This window comes from Rhipicephalus sanguineus, chromosome 9, assembly GCF_013339695.2.
Source record: "Rhipicephalus sanguineus isolate Rsan-2018 chromosome 9, BIME_Rsan_1.4, whole genome shotgun sequence".
In the NCBI taxonomy this organism is placed as follows: domain Eukaryota; kingdom Metazoa; phylum Arthropoda; class Arachnida; order Ixodida; family Ixodidae; genus Rhipicephalus; species Rhipicephalus sanguineus.
The window spans coordinates 149,337,886-149,359,094 of NC_051184.2; the positions used below are offsets into that span (position 1 = coordinate 149,337,886).

The following is a 21,209-nucleotide window of genomic DNA, read 5'->3' on the forward strand; positions in this document are numbered from 1 at the left end:
CGAGCGACAGCAAGTCACGGACGTCCTCGAAAGCTTCAGAGATATCTTCTCCGACGTACCGGGGAAGACAGAGGTGGTTCAATGTGAATTGAAGCTCACTTCGGAGGCTCCGTTACAATTACGACAATATCCATTGCCGTTCGCTGTGAAAGATGCCGTGGAAGATGAAATAAAAGACATGTTGCGGCTGGGTGTGACTGAAAGATCCACCTCGGCCTACAGTTCACCTACAGTTGTCGTTAAAAGGAAAGATGGCACTATGAGGCTGTGCATCGACTTTCGACCACTGAACAAAGTTATACTCCCGGATTGTGAGCCGATTGCGCGCACGGACATGATGTTTGCGAAGCTCACGGGATGTAACTATTTCTCACGTTTCGACTTCACCAAGAGCTACTGGCAAGTCCCTATGGCCAACCAGTCCAGGGAGCTTACAGCTTTTTCATGTGAGTCCGGCTTATACCACTTCAAGTATATGCCATTTGGCATCAAGACTGCGCCAGCGGTATTTAATCGGCTAATGCGCACCATAACCGAAGGGATCCCAAATGTCTTGTACTACTGTACAATGCTCATCGCTACCAAGACTTGGGAAGACCATCTGGAAACGTTGACGAGATTTTTCGAGCGTGTCAGAGAGGCTCACCTGACTATTAAGCTAGCAAAATGCGAAGTCGGCTGTCCTACGACCACTTTTTTGGGTCACGTTGTCGGCCAGGGTTTACTGCAGATGATGAAGGGAATCACTGACAAGATCCAGGCGGCAGCACAACCAGAAACCAAGAAAGAACTAAAAGACTTTCTCGGTCTTGCGGGCTACTATCGCGACTTTGTGCCCAACTATGCCGAGTTGACATTTCGATTGACGGAGCTAACGAAAAAAGGCTTTCCCAATAAGCTGGTATGGAATAAAGAAAGCGAACAAGCGTTCCAAGAGGTGAAGAAACGTTTATCCACGCAACCTGTGTTGCGATCTCCTGACTTGCGCAAACCATTTGTGCTGCGGACTGATGCATCGTCACGAAGCTTAGGTGCAGTATTGCTCCAGGAGCATGATGGTCGTCTGCATTCAGTATCGTATGCGAGCCGGAAATAACTACCCCGTGAATCGGCCTACTCTACCATCGAAAGAGAATGCCTTGCTGTGGTCTGGGCAATTAAAAAATATCACGTTTTTCTATACGCCCGGCCTTTCGCATTGCAGTGCGATCATCAGCGACTGTCCTACATTTAGTCGGCGGAGCATCTGAACAGCAGGGTTCTATGATGGAGTTTGCTCCTTATGGAGTATGACTTTCACGTTGAGTACATTCGTGGTGCGGACAATGTCGGCGCTGACTACATGAGCCGCGCGGATTTCAGTGCCCCATAATTTATTGTCGTTGTAGACAACTTTTCTTCAGTGTACTCTGATTGTAGTGCTATTATTTTATTGTGTGTGTGCTTAGTAAGTCTGCATCTGACTACAATACTGAGTAGTGTGTACAACGAACTGGAAGTTGGGGGAAGTGTAGTAAGAGACTATATGTGTGGTAAGAGACTATAACCCACAAGAGAGTACGCCGAACCAGAGACGACGACGACGGTGTGCGCGAGTGAGACGCTCGTGAAACTCGAGAGCTGCAGAATGTCGCCGGGCTGGAAGAACGCGGCCAGGCAGCCAGAGCGCCGGTCGTTCGGCCGAGAGAAAAAGGGACCGAGCTGGTGCGACCAGACCAGCCGGGACGAGCTTGGTGTGTCCCGGGAACGAGCAAGCGTTACGGGCCGGGCCTAGCAGCTGTTCCTGTGGTGAACGAGCGTGTGGGCCAGGAGCCGAGATCGTGGCTTCGGTGCCACGTCCAGGCGGTTCCGGCACAACCCGAGCTGACCCCGTTCCGGAGGCGAGATCGTGGCCTCGGTGCCACGTCCAAGCGGTTCCGGCGCAACCCGAGCTGACCCCGTTCCGGAGCCGAGATCTTGGCCTCGGTGCCACGTCCAGGCTGACCCTTTTCCGGAGCCGAGATTGTGGCCGTGGTGCCACGTCCGAGTCGGTCGTCATCAGCGTGCTCCTGTGCGTTCTGCGACGAGCAGGTTGTCATCTGCTCGCGCACCTTCGCACGACTTCATCACTCACCTGTCCGCTTCGTGCTGGCATCGTCGCTACCTGACTGCGGTACTGTGAGTGACGCTCGACGGGCCTATACGTCAGGACGCGCCGATCGTCTCGCGTGTGGGTTAAAAACTCTGAGATTTAGGACTTAAAGGATATTTGTATTGTTCAGCCAGACCAAGCGTGTGTAATTGTGTGTGTGTCAAGTCGATAAATGTGTTTCTTGTTCGTGCCTTCGTTTTCTGCATCTGAGGGCCCAAGAACCACCACAGCATGACATTGCATTTGTAGCGCGACCTGTTTGTTCTGTTTCCGTTGTTCTAAACACTTCTGAGTTATATTGCGAGTTGTATTGTAATCGATACCAGCCGAGGTGTGAATGTTTGTGATGCTTGTACTGTCATAACTGAGAATATATTTTGTTTATGTTATCAACCGTTGGCTCTGACTCGGTCTTTGGGACACAAACGGCACTCGCTGGCGCGCTAAAAGGACGTACTCTTAAATTGACCGTGCTTTCGTGGTGCGTTTCGGGGGGCCGGTACGTCAGCCCTTGGAATATTCCCAGTGATTGCCTCCCCATTAATGGGATCAGTGGAAGCGCCTGTGTGCATGCTGTGGTATGCGCTGCGTTTGACCCCACCGCTCTAGACCTAGGTTCTGCTATGTCACCATCCTCGCGCTTATTGCATCTGCTGCAGCTTTGGAATGAAAATGCCAGGCCTTGGTCATGCCGACTTGCCCTAACCGACGGAAACGTTAGATTGCTCAAGTGAAGCAAGCTTGGTGGGAGATTACTGCTTGCCGTGCTTGTGAGGTGAGTACTCATCGTAGTGCACACAGCTATTTAGCGTGTTTAATGTACTGTACCTGCTCCGAGCGATTTGCCAGTTGAACGTTGACTTTGTTGCGTGCCAACGCGCAGCAGGTGAACGTCGCCGACTGCGAATCGTCAGCGCAGGCTAAGCTCCGCAGTCTTCAGCAGCCTTACCACACTTTTCGAAAACACGATGTTGCGTTTTCATTTGACGTGCGCTTGACATTACGTAATGCGTGTGTGTGCCTATAAGGGTCCTTAGAACTATGTTTCTAACTGGTGCGACCGCAGAATCATCTTCCTCAAGACACCCTTGTGTTGTAATGGAAAACAAAGTATGTGTGTCTGTAGAGAATGCAACTGCTGTTGCTCTAGGTGACAGTGATACCGGTGCTGCAGCTTCGCTAATGAGTCTGTTTTTCAAAAATTGCCTTGGGACAAAAGTAATGTTTGCTTGGAATGGGAACGCCACCTTTCCGGGCGTTGCGGGAGAAACACTGCGCACGGTTAGTGTTTGCTCTGTTTCAATCGGCGTTGCAAATGAAAAGCTAAATTAACTGTGCCTGGATGCGCGACTCATGATAATATTCGAGGTGTTGATTTCTTACTTGAATGTAAGAAATCAGTGCTCGGTGTTGATTACGGTGCCACTCTGGGTTGTAGTGGTGGCGCGATTTTCCTTCGCAGGGCCTTGCCCACTTCACAGACGGAATAGAACAGTGGTGATAGCTCGGCCGTGTTTTCAGTCTCAGAAGACCGCTGTTTGGGCCTGCATACCGCAATGTTTGTGCGCGTAAACTCTTCACGTCCTCGTACGGGTTCATGCTATGGTTTAGCCAAGCCGGATTGCAATAACTTACTCGAGAAAAACGTTGTTGTGCCTCGCTGCTTCGTGCTCACCGTCGACGCTTGTACCGACTTATGTATCGTGAACGTTTCCTGGTTTATAGATCGTGAGCCCATATCCCTGCCTGCAAGACTTTATGTGCAAAATACCCTCCAGTCTAATGGACAATGGACGGCGGCAAAGACATCGCATCCCGATTTCTACCCTGAATACTCTGCCGACATTCAACACATGATCAACAAGTGCTACTGAATGGTGTCTACTTCAGGCTGCGCTTCAGTGTTTGACTTTGCCCAAGACCCTTCTCGTACAAAACATCGGATCTATACAATCCTAGCACTTCGTCCCGTGCTTCGTCCCGTGTCCTTTCTTGTGTATGTCCTCCTTTGCGCCTAAAAAATCAATTATTGCCGATGTTGTAGAAGACCTTCTGCACTTTTGTGGTTTGGACTTTTTGCCATACGCAGCCTAATGGTCTCACCGAGAGGACGAATCGCCGTCCGTTTGTCCGTAAATAAAGCAGAGCGCCAAATAGACAGGACCACAAGAGAGAAGAAGACCTGTCCCGTCTTCTTCTCTCGTGCGTCCCGTCTATTTGGCGCTCTGCTTTTATTTGCACTCTTACCAATATACTCTCGATGAAGTGGATGCTGACCGCAGGAACTGGGGCGCCCTTTTACCTTTCGGAACTTACGCATACAATACGGCTAAACATGAAGTTGCTGGGTATGCAGCTTTCTTCTTGCTTTACGCCAAAGTCCTCAGAGTTTTCTGGATACTCTACTACCTTTCTCGTACAGGAAGGTCTCTCGACAGCTCAGACTGCCGTGCCGAAGAGGCACATCGACTGGCACGCCTTAGAACATTGTCCTCGCAAGAACAAAGCAAGAGTCGCTACGATGCCAGACATAATTCTGTGAGCTTTTCTCCTGGCGAATACGTTGGGCTGTGGACTCCTGCGCGTAAAAAAGACCGTAGCGGATGCTTCTAGCCAGCTATACTGGACCATTCGTGATAGTCGATCATAAAGTGACGTAATACAGGGTGTTTCAAGAAACGTGTCCACCCTTCTCAAAAAATCAGGAAAATGCGATATTTGCTCGGGCCTTTCAGAATTGCTTTTTCTGTAGCGGCAGGAATCTTAAGGTAGTTAAGGACATCATTTAGGACAGTAATTAAGGAAGTTACATTAATTAACTTTTTCATTAGTGGAGTTAGGTGATTGTGTCAAACGTGACAATTGAAGTGCTTCATGCGAGGAAACCATCCTTGCTTTGAGATTTCGAAAAAGCGCCCTCTAGTAATTGTTGTGGCGTAATGAAATTCAACCAAATGCAACGGCTTTCAACAGCGAAAGACATAGAATTCTATTTAATTTCATTACTTCGTAATTATTACTAGAGGCCGCTTTTTCGAAATCTCAATGTTGGGATGGGTTTCTGGCACGAAGAACTTCAATTCCCCAATTTGACACAGCACCGAACTAGTTAAATGTATTAATTAATTACTTTAGCTTAATATAATTTAATGAATATTTAACTAATTATTAATTAATTATTTATTTTAATAATTTAATTAATTTCATTAAACGTTAATTATTTTACTTTCTTGATTACTGTCTCAAGTCATGTCTCTAACCATCTTAAGATGCCTAGCGCTACAGAAAAAGTCATTCAGTCATTTTGGACGTCTCAGAAGAATATGGCAGTTGCGTTCTTTCATGTTTCTGTTTAGGTTTCGCCATTGAACTTGGTTGAATTTCATTACTTCGTAATTATTACTAGATGCCACTTTTTCGAAATCTCAAAGTTGAGTTGGGTTTCTGGCATGAAGAACTTCAATTCTCCCATTTGACACAACCACCTAACTCCACTAATTAAAAAGTTAATTAATTTAACTTTCTTAATTACAGTCCCAAACAATTTCTTTAACCATCTTAAAATCCCTGCAACTACAGAAAAACCAATTCTGAAGGCAGCACTCAAATATCGCATTTTCCTGATTTTTTGAGAAGGTTGGACACATTTCTTGAAACACCCCGTATATGTCATACGCCAAGTGACGGCAAATAACAGGTGTTCGGGCGTTACAGAAGTTATTCATGTAAGTCGCCTAAAGCAGTAGCATCGTAGGCATCATTAGCAGGGGCCGGACACACCGGCTAGTTTCAGTATTGGAAATAAAGCGTCGCCTTTCTGGTAGCCAAGCGATAATTCAGGAACTTTTACATATGTGGCTTTATCTTTCGAGCCTACGCAGCAATAAAGTAATGCACTTACGCGTACAAATAAAATGTGTTCTCGTCTATTCCCTTTTTTTTAGCACCCTATACATTTATTTAGTCGCGCCGACGCGCGGCGCTTTCGCTCTTCTCGTTTCTGCTGCCATTCTATTCGTCTGCTCCTGCCGCTTTGCCTGTGTGCACGTGTAGAATTTTGCTAAAATGCCTTGAAGGTGAAAATTTTGGTGTCTGTGAGTGCGAACGTGCTGGAAATGTCATAAAAACTAAGAAGAGGACACAGGGAAGGCTGCGCTGCTGTGTGGTGCGACAACTCAGGGAGGAACAGCTCAGCAAAATTTTTTCGCTTCCCAGCAGACAACAGGTAAGCACACTTTTTATTCGGCAAGAAGCAAGCGCTATGCTTATCAAAAAGCTACTGGCCGACCGAGAGATTTTCCAATGTTGCTTTACAGTAATTTTTGTTTGTTTGTTTGGTACAGCGCATTTTTCAGTAATGTTGTAAGTATGCGAAGAGCTTGTCGACAGTTTCTGATGAGCCAGTTGATGCCAGCTGACGCGCAGACGGAAATTTCGATTCGGTATCGCTTCGGTTAGCGGTTGCTCTTTCTTTTTTTTTCCACAAAAAGAAAACTTGCAAGTTATATTTGTCGAGATGTGCTTAAATGCTTCCTCGACGAACTGGTTTGGCTTTAGAGCATTCCAACGACCACTTTCTTGCAGTGACATTGCCACATTTGAATGTTTATTAACACGACAGATATCCACGAAATCATTCACGTAGCAGTGACAGTTTGCATTCCTGATTACGAAAAGTTTGAGTTACCTGCGCGACGGCCGAGCTGCGCTTCGCTTTTCAGCCTATGCTAGAACACAATTTTTTGTCTCTTCTTCGCACTCACAATATATTTTCCGCTTTTCTGTGTTGTTTATTGATATCAATGATGATATTTCTTCCATTTTCTAGGTGTGACGTGCGGTGGAATTACGCAAAAAGGGTAGACTTCGTGGGGCTGGCATGAAAGCAAATGGACAGTCGCTATCTTCTTGAGGGGGAACACGGGAGCGCGTGGCTTTACGAGCTCCCACGCAGTTAAGTGGCGGCCGCAAGAAGCATTGCTCATAAGCAGTAGGATCGGCCAGTGAAAATTCTGCTGTGGCGCACATTGCGTCACGCAAGCAAGTGCGTGCTGGGTGCGTGCTGCACGCAGCACGCAGCACGCTTGAAAGTGGGAACAATGTCGAACTTACTACCAATGTTGAACCTTTCACACCATGCACGAAAAAAGCCACAGTTTCGCCGCAAGGCGAAGCGATGAATGCGATAGCAATAAAGTGTAATGTACCGCGAAGAATGGAAATCGGCTCGAAATTGCCAGCGCGTCGCTCGAGCCCAAAAACGCACACAGGACGAGCGCGAACTATCATGCGTCACAGCACGACACTTGAAGCGCACTGCTCAGACATAAAGTAGGACGCACGGAACGAATGAACAGGTACACACAAGATGAGCGCGAACTAACTGTCGCAGTTGTTAGTTATTTCTGTTTGAACAGCGCGCTCCTTTCGCAAGCGCGGCCGCTGCATCGAGCGAAGTGACCTTCGTACGCTCTGTGACTTCAGCGTGGACATCGCGGAGAAAGCACAAGACATACAACCCCCCGCTCCACCCCATGGCCACCCCCTTCTTTCCTCGAGATAAGCCCACGAAGGCGACCACGCCCTTTAGGGCGAAGAGTAACGGCGTTCGCAGGAGCGGGGCGACGATCTTTAAAACGCGCCACGCGCGCACGTCGCGCCATCTATGTGGTGACTAAGACAGCATGCTGAAGTAAATGGTGTGTATGAATAGCTCGCCGTTAGCAGGCTGAAAGACGGATCTGTTGGTGGCCTAACCGTCTAACGCCGCGCGCTGCAAAGCGAGAGGTCGCCCGCTCGATTCCGCGCGTCGGAAAGTTTTTCTGAGTCATTTTTCTTTGTGGTTTATGTACATATATAGACATATACATGTACATATACTGTGCATGACGGCAGCGACGCCGACGGCACAAATCAGCCGAGACTGTCCATATAATTGCTATCGCAATAAAAACTTAAAAACAGCTTTTGCTGGCGTTCTCAAGATTGTCGTTGACTTGTAGCTAGGCGCTCTCCCAAACAGTGCATGCTGTTTCAGAATGACTTGGAGCCGGTTGCCACTGCAAAAGTTCTGAACGAGCACGTATAATATCGTAGGATCCCTACGCTATTCTGGCTGGCATGAACATTCGTGAAAATATTGGAAACATGCATAAAAGCAGCCGTGGTGCGACACCCGGTTCACGCGGCGACTACGGACGAGCTCTAGGTAGCCGTTCGGCAAAAGTGCGAGAACCTTCGAGCGCGTCAATAATTTGTGCCAGCGCTGTACTCATCACCATGGCAGCAATGTATTCAACAGCAAAGCTGTTTAAGCTAGCCTTTATAGGTACGAAAATAAATGGGTATGTGGCACAGAAATTGGGTAAATCCCACAACTCTCCATTGGTCCACTAAAGCAGAAGGCAACAGTTAGCCCATTACCAGGAAACGGGAAAAGCAAGGGCGGCTGGGAGAAACTATCATCATCATAAACAGGTATGTGCCACAGAAACTGGGTAAATTCCACTACTCCCCATTGGTCCACTAAAACAGAAGGGAACAGTTAGCCCATTACCAGGGAACGGGAAAGGCAAGGGCGGCTGGGACAAACTATCATCATCGTAAACAGGTATGTTCCACAGAAACTGGGTAAATCCCACTATCCCCATTGGTCCACTAAAACAGAAGGCAACAGTTAGCCCATTACCAGGGAACGGGAAAGGGAAGGGCGGCTGGGAGAAACTATCATCATCGTAAACAGGTATGTGCCACAGAAATTGGGTAAATCCCACAACTCCCCATTGGTCCACTAAAACAGAAGGCAACAGTTAGCCCATTACCAGGGAACGGGAAAAGCAAGGGCGGCTGGGAGAAACTATCGTCATCGTAAACAGGTATGTGCCACAGAAATTGGGTAAATCCCACTACTCCCCATTGGTCCACTAAAACAGAAGGGAACAGTTAGCCCATTACCAGGGAACGGGAAAGGAAAGGGCGGCTGGGAGAAACTATCATCATCGTAAACAAGTATGTGCCACAGAAATTGGGTAAATCCCACAACTCCCCATTGGTCCACTAAAACAGAAGGCAACAGTTAGCCCATTACCAGGGAACGGGAAAAGCAAGGGCGGCTGGGAGAAACTATCGTCATCGTAAACAGGTATGTGCCACAGAAATTGGGTAAATCCCACTACTCCCCATTGGTCCACTAAAACAGAAGGGAACAGTTAGCCCATTACCAGGGAACGGGAAAGGAAAGGGCGGCTGGGACAAACTATCATCATCGTAAACAGGTATCTGCCACAGAAATTGGGTAAATCCCACAACTCCCCATTGGCCCACTAAAACAGAAGGCAACAGTTAGCCCATTACCAGGCAACGGGAAAAGCAAGGGCGGCTGGGAGAAACTGTCGTCATCGTGAACAGGTATGTGCCACATAAAGTGGGTAAATGCCACTGCTCCCCATTGGTCCACTAAAACAGAAGGGAACAGTTAGCCCATTACCAGGGAACGGGAAAGGCAAGGGCGGCTGGGAGAAACTATCATCATCGTAAACAGGTATCTGCCACAGAAATTGGGTAAATCCCACAACTCCCCATTGGTCCACTAAAACAGAAGGCTACAGTTAGCCCATTACTAGGGAACGGGAAAGGCAAGGGCGGGTGGGAGAAACTATCATCATCGTAAACAGGTATGTGCCACAGAAAGTGGGTAAATCCCAGAACTCCCCATTGGTCCACTAAAATAGAAGGCAACAGTTAGCCCAATACTAGGCAACGGGAAAGGCAAGGGCGGCTGGGAGAAACTATCTTCATCGTAAACAGGTATGTGCCACAGAAATCGGGTAAATCCCACAACTCCCCATTGGTCCACTAAAACAGAAGGCAACAGTGAGCCCATTACCAGGGAACGGGAAAAGCAAGGACGGCTGGGAGAAACTATCATCATCGTAAACAGGTATGTGCCACAGAAAGTGGGTAAATGCCACAACTCCCCATTGGTCCACTAAAATAGAAGGCTACAGTTAGCCCATTACCAGGGAACGGGAAAGGCAAGGGCGGCTGGGAGAAACTATCATCATCGTAAACAGGTATGTGCCACAGAAAGTGGGTAAATCCCACAACTCCCCATTGGTCCACTAAAATAGAAGGCTACGGTTAGCCCATTACTAGGGAACGGGAAAGGCAAGGGTGGCTGGGAGAAACTATCATCATCGTAAACAGGTATGTGCCACAGAAATTGGGTAAATCCCACAACTCCCCATTGGTCCACTAAAACAGAAGGTAACAGTTAGCCCATTACCAGGGAACGGGAAAAGCAAGAGCGGCTCGGAGAAACTATCATCATCGTAAAGAGGTATGTGCCACAGAAAGTGGGTAAATCCCACAACTCCCCATTGGTCTACTAAAACAGAAGGCAACAGTGAGCCTATTACTAGGGAACGGGAAACGCAAGGGCGGCTGGGAGAAACTCATCATCATCGTAAACATGTATGTGCCACAGAAAGTGGGTAAATGCCACAAGTCCCTATTGGTCCACTAAAACAGAAGGCAACAGTGAGCCCATTACTAGGGAACGGGAAAGGCAAGGTCGGCTGGGAGAAACTATCATCATCGTAAACAGGTATGTGCCACAGAAATTTGGTAAATCCCACAACTCCCCATTGGTCCACTAAAGCAGAAGGCAACAGTGAGTCCATTACCAGGGAAAGGAAATAGCAAGGGCGGCTGGGAGAAACTATCATCATCGTAAGCAGGTATGTGCCACAGAAAGTGGGTAAATGCCACAACTCCCCATTTGTCCAGTAAAATAGAAGGCTACAGTTAGCCCATTACTTGGGAACGGGAAAGGCATGGTCGGCTGGGAGAAACTATCATCATCGTAAACAGGTATGTGCCACAGAAACTTGGTAAATCCCACAACTCCCCATTGGTCCACTAAAGCAGAAGGCAACAGTGAGTCCATTACCAGGGAAAGGGAAAAGCAAGGGCGGCTGGGAGAAACTATCATCATCGTAAGCAGGTATGTGCCACATAAAGTGGGTAAATGCCACAACTCCCCATTTGTCCACTAAAATAGAAGGCTACAGTTAGCCCATTACTTGGGAACGGGAAAGGCATGGTCGGCTGGGAGAAACTATCATCATCGTAAACAGGTATGTGCCACAGAAACTTGGTAAATCCCACAACTCCCCATTGGTCCACTAAAGCAGAAGGCAACAGTGAGTCCATTACCAGGGAAAGGGAAAAGCAAGGGCGGCTGGGAGAAACTATCATCATCGTAAGCAGGTATGTGCCACATAAAGTGGGTAAATGCCACAACTCCCCATTTGTCCACTAAAATAGAAGGCTACAGTTAGCCCATTACTTGGGAACGGGAAAGGCATGGTCGGCTGGGAGAAACTATCATCATCGTAAACAGGTATGTGCCACAGAAATTGGGTAAATCCCACAACTCCCCATTGGTCCACTAAAACAGAAGGCAACAGTGAGTCCATTACCAGGGAACGGGAAAAGCAAGGGCGGCTGGGAGAAACTATCATCATCGTAAACAGGTGTGTGCCAGAGAAAGTGAGTAAATGCCACAACTCCCCATTGGTCCACTAAAACAGAAGGCAACAGTGAGCCCATTACTAGGGAACGGGAAAGGCAAGGTCGGCTGGGAGAAACTATCATCATCTTAAACATGTATGTGGCACAGAAATTGGCTAACTCCCACAACTCTTCATTGGTCCACTGAAATAGAAGGCTAGAGTTAGCCCATTACTAGGGAACGGGAATGGCAAGGGCGGCTGGGAGAAACTATCATCATCGTAAACAGGTATGTGCCACAGAACGTGGGTAAATCCCACAACTCCCCATTGGTCCACTAAAATAGAAGGATTCGCCGCGTGGGACAGCCTCACTGGTTCTGCGCAAGCGCAAGTGCTGGCAATCTCGGCAGCAAAGGACGGAGGCATCAACTCGCCCAACCGGCTGAACAAGCACCCGTTCCGCTGTGAGGCTACCGACACATTTCGTGCAAGCTGGGCGCGTCTTACCGCAGCGCTGTCATCCCCGGCTACCAAATCGAGCGACGCACCAACATCGGCAGGCCTTAAAAGCAGTTGGAATAGCTTCGCCATTTCAGTGGGAATGGTAGCACTACAGCCGTCAACATGTTTCAAACACCGTTCCGTTTTTGGGTGCAGGTGAGTACAGCACATCAACTTCACTGTAAGAAGTCAAAAAATGTTTGGCTGCTAGTGCTTCCAGACCCACAAACTTTTTTTCAATTAACATGTGAATGTGTGTTTATCGCTAAGTTGTTATTCATGTCTGGCGACGTAGAGCTAAACCCTGGCCCCCCCCAGAGACGATCCTAAGAAAGAATTGCTACAGCTCGTTAAATCACTGCACGATAAATTTGATTCTAAACATGAAGAAGTGATGTCTGTTTTGAGTGAAGTCAAAGAGGCTCAGTATTCAATGGAGCAACAAATCGCCGATATCGACAATAGGCTCTCGGCAGTTGAACAAAGCATTCGATCGTCAGAGGGGCAACAGGGGGAAAGCCTCGTGCCTCAAATGGCCGTACTGAACCAACGGCTCAATGAATTCGAAGATCGTCCAAGTCAAAAAAATTTAATATTTCATGGCATAGTAGATGCCGCTGCTGAAACTTGGGCACAGTCAGAAGAAAAAGTTTGCTAGATATTAAATTCAGCTTTAAGCCTGAACCTCAATAGCAGCGATGATCGCATTTCCCGGGCGCACAGGCTTGGCCGTTTTGTCCCATATAAGCCCAGACCTATTATTGTCCGGTTTTCATCCTGTAAACTAAGAGAAACAATTCTGTCTTCCAAAAACAAGTTAAAAGCAAGTGGTGTCTCCGTGAGTGAAGACTTTTGTAAGGCAACCAGAACTGTCAGGACAAAATTGTACGATTTTGGCAAGAAAAGCGGCGAACTTTTCACTGTGAGGTACAACAAGCTGTATATCAACAAAAAATGTTACATTTACTCCTCTGATACCGACAGTGTCTGTGAGCTGCAATTGGGCAATGCTGCCAGTACTGTTGAACTGTCGTCTGCCGCTACAAACCGCCGTCCTGAGTCGTCTTTTACATGCGAAGTATCTTAAGGCGGAGCTCAATCCGGTGGTGGTGGTGGTGTGCGGCGTGACCACCCTTACTGCGCATGCGCATACCCTCTCCACACACCTCCTCTCCACTCACCCTCTCCCCTACCCTCTCCACTTCCCTTCTCCCCTCCCCTCTCCACTTTCCCTCTCCCCTCCCCCTTTCCACTCTTCCTCTGAAACGCGGGCTAGACATGCCGAAATTCTCTCCTGCGCAACGCCGCGATGAGCTTGAGCGCATGCGCGTCCCCTCCCCTTCTCTCTCCTCTCCTACGCTGCCTCCCTCTCGCCCGCCTGTCGACGGCGTTCCCCGCTCGCCCTGTGAGAATTAACGGCCAGGCTAGATGGAAGATACGACGCGCGTAGCGTCCCTCTTCGCGTTCCACGACGCGAGGTCGGTAGCATGCCCAACGATCGCCAACGGAACGCGATCGTGCAAGTGCTCCGGCTTCGCATCGCCTCATTGTCCCCTTTAGCGGAGATGGTGTAATTTTTTCCTCACAGAAGTTAGGCATCAGCAACGCAGCCAGTCTTCTCAAGGCTTATCATTTTTATTGTCAAATGTGCGCGGTTTAATCAACAAACAAGACGCTCTAACACCTGTTATTGATTCATGCGCCGCTGACGTGGTTGCATTGACGGATACCTGGTTGACTGATAAAATTTATAGTGAAGAACTGTTTCACTGTGACCAGAATTATGTTGTGTACCGTCGTGACTGCGATTTAAGACCGGGTGGTGGCGTTCTAATTGCTGTTGCTGACAATATAGTGTCTGATAGGATTGCACTTACGACGTCCTTAGAGTTGGTTTGCGTGCGTGCTGTCATCAATCACCAAAACACATTGATCTATGCTTGTTATCGGCCGCCAAATGCACCAACTACTTTCTGCGATGAGCGGCATGAAGTTCTTAATTTTCTCGTCTCAGAATTTCCTCACCCTCCGTTGATTCTTCTGGGAGATTTTAATTTTCCGAGAATAAGTTGGGCTTCGCAATTTCCTTCCGTTGTTGGTTCGTCCGCCGAAAGTGAATGTTTTATTAACTTGTGCTTAAATTTCAATCTTGCGCAACTTGTTTCTGGGCCTACTAGAACTGGCACTACTTCTTCAAACACACTGGACCTGGTCCTTGTCAATAACCCTAATTTAGTGCATTCATTAACTTGCTTACCCGGAATAAGCGATCACTGTTTCTTATATTTTTTTGTAAAGGGCCGCGTTACTCGTCCAAAAACCAATCCAAAATTTATCAGAGATTATGCGAGAGGAGATTACACAGCATTTAATAATCAGCTTGCATTATTCATTGACGAGTTCATGCCAGTATTTTTTAGCCGTACCGGAGAAAATAAGTGGAACCTATTTAAAAACAAAGCCACGTCGCTTGTTGCTAAATATATTCCACTGCGCAGGCTTTTCGGCAAGAAACGCTCCCCTTGGTTTTCGACGACTCTAAAAAGATTATCAAACAAGAAAAAACGCACTTTTCGTCTTGCTAAACGCTGTCAAACACCTACTCGTTGGAATGATTACTCAAACGCACTTCATGCATATCGCATCGCGTTGAGAGAAGCAAAGGTCACCTTCTTTAATACATATCTACCTTCCCTTCTTTCAACTAATCCATCGAAATTTTGGAGCACTATTCAAATAAAAAAGAAAAATAACATATCTCTTACAGATACTGATGGTCGCACAATGAGCAATGAAGAATGTTGCATGGTTCTAAATGACACCTTTGCGAAATCATTTTCTGACTGCTGTACTGACACAGTCCCGTACATGTGCAAAAAGGATTTTTTTCCCATGGATCCACTTGTTGTCGATTTACGGGGATTTTAAAGTTAATTCATAATTTAAAAATATCCTCTTCCTGTGGCGCGGACGAAATCAATTCCAAATTTCTAATAAATACTGCTGTGTACTCCTCTGTATTTCTTATGTACCTTTTCACCCAGTCTATTGAGTGCTCGACTTTGCCCGCAGATTGGAAGATGGGGAAGGTGGTGCCGCTGTTGAAATCAGGTAACCCGCATTCTCCTCTCAATTACAGACCCATTTCACTTACCAGCGTGCGTTGCAAAATCTTTGAACATGTCACATTTTCTAATCTCGTTTCATTTCTTGAATCAAACTCTTTCTTCACTTCATTTCAGCATGGGTTTCGCAAGAACTACTCTTGCGAAACACAATTAATATCGTTTATACATAGCATTTCTTCCTCTTTAGACAAAGGCCAAGTAATTGATTGCATTTTCTTAGATTTTGCTAAAGCTTTTGACAAGGTGTCTCATCGCTTACTACTTCTTAAACTTAGTACTCTAAATATTGACCCTAACATTCTCAATTGGATAGAATGCTCTCTAACTAACCGTACTCAATTTGTATCTGCTAATGATGCTGCATCCCAGCGCTGTGACGTAAAGTCAGGTGTTCCTCAAGGCTCCGTCTTGGGCCCATTGCTATTTTTAATTTATATTAATGACTTACCTACTGTTATTAATAGTTCTATAAAACTATTTGCCGACGATTGTGTTCTATACCGTGAAATAACTAATCAGCATGATAACTTTATTCTTCAGTCAGACCTAGACAACATATCTAAGTGGTGCTCACAATGGCTTATGTTCATAAATCCCATTAAATGCAAAATCATGCCTTTTTCGCGTCGCACTGACTCATCCACTTCTTTCGGCTATGCTATCAATAACATCAACCTTGATTACGTAACTTCATATAAATATCTCGGAATACAGCTAACCAATAACCTTTCATGGCATGCGCACATCGAATACATCACTAACAATGCCAACAGATCCCTCGGCTACATACGCCGAAATTTTTCTAAAGCCCCCTGCCATTTTAAGTTAATGCTGTACAAAACCCTAATTAGACCTAAGCTTGAGTATGCGTCATCTGTGCGGGACCCCGGTCAAAAAACATTATCAGCTATGATCGAGTCAGTTCAGAATCGGTCAGCACGTTTCATTATTTCAAACTATACCCGCACATCTAGCGTTTCACTAATGAAATCAAACCTTGGACTAATTGATTTGCAAACTAGAAGAAAAATTTCTCGTCTATGCCTTTTTCAAAAAATCCTTTACCAAAAAAAAAATTCGGCAGATCCCACGTACCGTGGGAGTCGATGTTATGCGAAGCATGCGGCGGGTAGGTGACTGTGGCGTAACTTTTTTTTACTGAGCGACCCGTTACAAATAGACGCTAAAGATTTGTATATATTTTATACGCACACATATATACGTTGAAGAGCTGCATATGTGTTATATAAGCAGTTGTTTACGGTTGGGTAACGCTGCCAATGACAACGTGGGTATTACCAACACCAGAAGCGGTAAGCTGATATGTAGTGCTTATACGTGTCCCGAGAACGCACGCGCGTTTCACGAACCCGTGTGCATGTGTGCAAGAAGTTCCTGACAGTTCTTGAACAAGGGCATCATCACCGTGATCAGTGAGCACCAGCAGCTGGCCATGACGTGTTATAGGATCTGGTCGTGATCGTGGTGAAGTGGGGTTCATGTGTATTGAAGTATGTGGTATAGTTGAGCTGTTGGAATTCGTGGATGCCTCGGTCATTTCGTCGACAAATTGTCTGTCGACAGAGCTGGCGACATGTCAGAATCTGAAGCCACCTTTCGCGTTGGTGAGGCATAGGCCGTCGGGGCTGGTAGGCCCGGATAGTACTACGTAGACCAACATCAGTGGGTGGTGTTTGCCCTTTCGTAGACTACCTGGGCGTATGTGGCCTACGTAGCCTAATCTACAAATGGCTGTCAATCAATCTGACGTCATCCTCGGTCAGCATGAGGCCATCACCCAGCCTCTTAAGAAATGAAGAGGACACGTCGTCGTTCTGGTGGACGAAGTACAATTTACGATGCGGTGATGTGGATATCATATGTAACTTTCGTTAATATATTCCTCCGGGGTGGAGCAATCCTTCAATATAGCTTGCTGAATCATGGGAATACAAACGTAATGTTAAATAGACTGTTATAAAATCGGAGCCAACGCTGGAACTACAGACGTCAATCTGATATGACGCCCGTATCGTAGGAGTACACATCGTAGGAGTATCATGTAGTACTAGGGACGTTCAGCGCAATAACACGGAGCCACAAGAAAGAGAGGCAGACAACACATGCGCTAACTTCAAACCACGTTTATTTGGGAACGCACATGAATATATATAAACTCTAACCGCAGCAAGCTCACGCCTCGCTCTCTTACAAATATAGGTCTACAAGAAACATGATGTTTTATCAAGAACACGCCTACAGTCATCAACTAAACAGGGAATCTCGCACGTGTCATCCAGCAATGCCAAATCATACAGAAAACCCAGTAAATCAAATATACAAACGAAATTACAACACATCACGCACGCCCATCTGACGAATATACGGAACGCACGCGAAATGACGCAACCATGCCGGCTGCGCAAAAATAATAACCTTAATCTGTCGAGTGCGGCCCTACGAAGGCATGCTAAGAAACGAAAATTCTTTTTGATGAAGGAGCAGTGATGGTTGGCTCACGCACTTCGAGCCTTGTCTTTCGATAACGTAAGCCTCAGTTATTTCGCGGGTTACTCTCTCCCTGTGACGAAATAGCACAGAGGTTTCTTTCCACATCGGACTGCAGCCACACTGACGGCTATGTAAGGCCAAATGGGTCGACGGCGCACCTTTCAACGAGCTGTGGTGCTCCCGCAGACGAATGTTGAGACAACGGCCAGTTTGGCCTACGTAAACGTGACCGCACGAGAAGGGGATCTCGTACACCACCCCTTTTACACATGACACGAACTGCATGCCATGTTTCATGGTGCACTCGCCTTTTGCATCCGCTTCCTTTCTCTCACGATGTTGCAGCCTCGGGCAAATCCCCTTCAGCTTATTTTTGGCTGAGAACACCACGTTGACATTAAAGCGCGCCGCCACTCTTTTGAAGCGGTGGGACACTCCGTGAATGTAGGGGACTACTGAGAATGGCCGGCTTTCTTCACTTCTTCCCGCCTGCGCTAGCAAACCACCTGCTCTTACGCTCTTTAGCACCCTTTCACCAGTAGCTGCTATAACCGCGTCAGGGTACCCTGCCTGTCGCAACTTTCCTGCTTGTTCACTCACGCTTTTGCTCATCAGGTGCGGACAAGACTTCGAAATGGCAGACCGGATACATGAGCAGGCTATTCCGTTTTTAACAAGCCTAGAGTGACCTGACTGGTAGTCGAGCAAACCCTTTTGTGATCTTGGTTTATATTGCCAGCATATCTTCTCAGTGCAAAAGACCAAATGGAGGTCAAGATACTGTAAAGCATCATTCCGGGGTGCCTCGCACGTGAAGGTCAAACCTTGCCCTTGCTCCCTGAAAACCTTCATTATGTCAACCATTTTTCTGCTGAAATCGGTCCTGTCGACAAAAACCAAGTAGTCGTCAACATAACGAATGACTTTGACCGCCAGATCAAGAAGGTTACTTTGGATAGCCCTGTCTATCTTTGCCAGAAATATGGTACTCAGAATGGGCGCTACACAAGACCCAATACATACGCCAGATCTCTGAGCGAAAACTTTTCCCTTCCACGTAACGAACGTCGCATCCAGGTAGCTTCTCAGCACCTCGAGGAAACCCTCAACCGACACGCCTGAACGAGTGGTGAACGCATGTTCATCCTCTTGATCGCTGATACACTCCTTTACACTCTGTAGTAGAGGGGCCTGCGGTAGGGAGTAGTAAAGATCCTCGATGTCGAGGCTAAATGCCCTTGAGCCTCCCGAGTAGTTTTGCCTAAGAAACTCCACGACCAAGTCGGAATTGGACACCAGAAAAGGATCGTCCACAACCAGCGATTCCAGGTTCCTCTGTAAATACCGGGACACCACCTGTAGCCATGTGTTCCTTTCAGAAATGATGGCACGGAAAGGGATGTCGGGCTTGTGAGTCTTCGCGGTAAAGAAAATCTTTAGAGTGCGAGTCTGTGCGTTCCCAAATAAACGTGGTTTGAAGTTAGCGCATGTGTTGTCTGCGTCTCTTTCTTGTGGCTCCGTGTTATTGCGCTGAACGTCCCTAGTTATGCATCTTTACCAACCCGCCCAACTCGCCGCACTTGTCAGTATCATGTAGTGTTTATTGCTTTCTTGTAAAATTAGATAGCCAGCACCACAACCACAATTGACGTTGCACCGAAATTACGCCTGCGTAGGCTGTTTTTCCAAACCCATTTATAGACCTGGCGTGGCTCAGTGGTAGAATACCTGATTGCCACGCAGAATGCTTGGGTTCGGTTCCTGCTGAGATCCTAATTTTCATTATTTCCATTCGTTGAGTCAACGCTGCCGATGTTGGTTTTAGTTAACTCTCTAGCATTTAAGTTACCAATGTCTGTTCTTGCAGTTCCTAGGTAGACATAAACTGTCAATCACCTGTGGCGCATACCCGTACACCGCGGCCCGTTGTAAACGGGTATGTGCCACACGTGTCTAGTGGAAAGAGTTTTACGACGTACGCGACAGGATTTTAACGTTATTTATGTCATGACCCGGCAGTCATATTCGTCAAATCCTCTTACCCTGCCATGCAAACTTTGGTCTACACCAAGTTAAGGAGGCGATCATGAGAGCACCCAGATGTAGGCGGCTAGATAGATAGATAGATAGATACGTAGATAGAAACGCTCAAAGTGCCAGAGGTTCGCTAATAAATGCTTCGCATTTAATAACTCACTTAAACAGGAACTCATCTCCGAGCCTTCATACATATTGTCACGTCTTGACCATCAGTATAAAGTTTTTATTCCTTTCTGCCGTACTAACGTTTTTTCAGACTCCTTTCTGCCAAAGACCAGTGCCGAGTGGAACCACCTTCCCCCCTCCATCGCCTCCATTGAGGACGTGTCATCCTTCAAGACTGCAGTAACCGATCATATCTTAAGCCTCTAATAACTGAGTATTGTTTGAACGTGTATCTAATTAATTTGTTGTATTATTGTGTTCTGTTTTTACTGAATTTTTTGTTTTATTACCCATCCTCTCTGTAACGCCTTTATGTGCCCTGAGGGTAATGTAAATAAAGAGCCCAATACTAGGCAACGGGAAAGGCAAGGGCGGCTGGGAGAAACTATCATCATCCTAAACAGGTATGTGCCACAGAAATTAGCTAACTCCCACAACTCCCCATTGCTCCACTAAAACAGAAGGCTACAGTTAGCCCATTACTAGGGAACGGGAAAGGCAAGAGCGGCTGGGAGAAACTATCAGCATCGTAAACAGGTATGTGCCACAGAAAGTGGGTAAATCCCACAGCTCCTCATTGGTCCACTAAAATAGAAGACAACAGTTAGCCCAATACTAAGGAACGGGAAAGGCAAGGGCGGCTGGGAGAAACTATCATCATCGTAAACAGGTATACGTGCCACAGAAATTGGGTAAATCCCACAACTCCCCATTGGTCCACTAATTAGAAGGCGACAGTTATCCCATTACTCGGGAACGGGAAAGGCAAGGGCGGCTGGGAGAAAACATCATCACCATAAACAGGTACGTCCCACAGAAATTGGGTAAATCCTACAGCTCACCAGTGGGAGCTGTCGGTGAGCTGAAGGAAGAAGGCAACAGTAAGCCCAACACTAGGGAATAGGAAAGGCAACGGCGGCTACCAGAAGATTCCGAAGCTATGGAAGGCCTACGACAACGATGACGAGCTCGTAGATCTATGAGAGGTGCGAACGCTTGGTTTTAGCGAGAGTTTGTGTCTGGTTGGACATCCATGTCGTATCTGTGACTGTGTGAGAAGTGCGAACGCTTGATTTCACAGTAGGTTTCTGTCTCTGGAGTTTGGGCATCCGTGTCGGGCCTGTTACTGTGTGTGGTTTAACTCGAACCTCTCTGCGCTGAGAATCAATGTAGAAACAACCTAGCCTCACCTAACAGCGACCTAGAAGGAACCTAGAA

General features: G+C 46.9%; 1 protein-coding gene and 1 long non-coding RNA gene across 3 annotated transcripts in view; one reads left to right on the top strand and one right to left on the bottom strand.

Moving 5' to 3' along the window:
• Nucleotides 1–21,209, bottom strand: part of LOC119404005 (arrestin domain-containing protein 3) — a 518,482-nt gene that overhangs the window by 48,414 nt on the left and 448,859 nt on the right. The window lies entirely within an intron of this gene.
• Nucleotides 12,232–20,200, top strand: LOC119404007 (uncharacterized). Of its 2 annotated transcripts, none has more exons than XR_007417652.1 (2): nucleotides 12,232–12,303; nucleotides 20,083–20,200. It is a non-coding gene; the product is annotated as an uncharacterized LOC119404007 (long non-coding RNA). The 2 variants fall into 2 exon arrangements; XR_007417651.1 differs by lacking the exon at nucleotides 12,232–12,303 and adding an exon at nucleotides 15,138–15,258.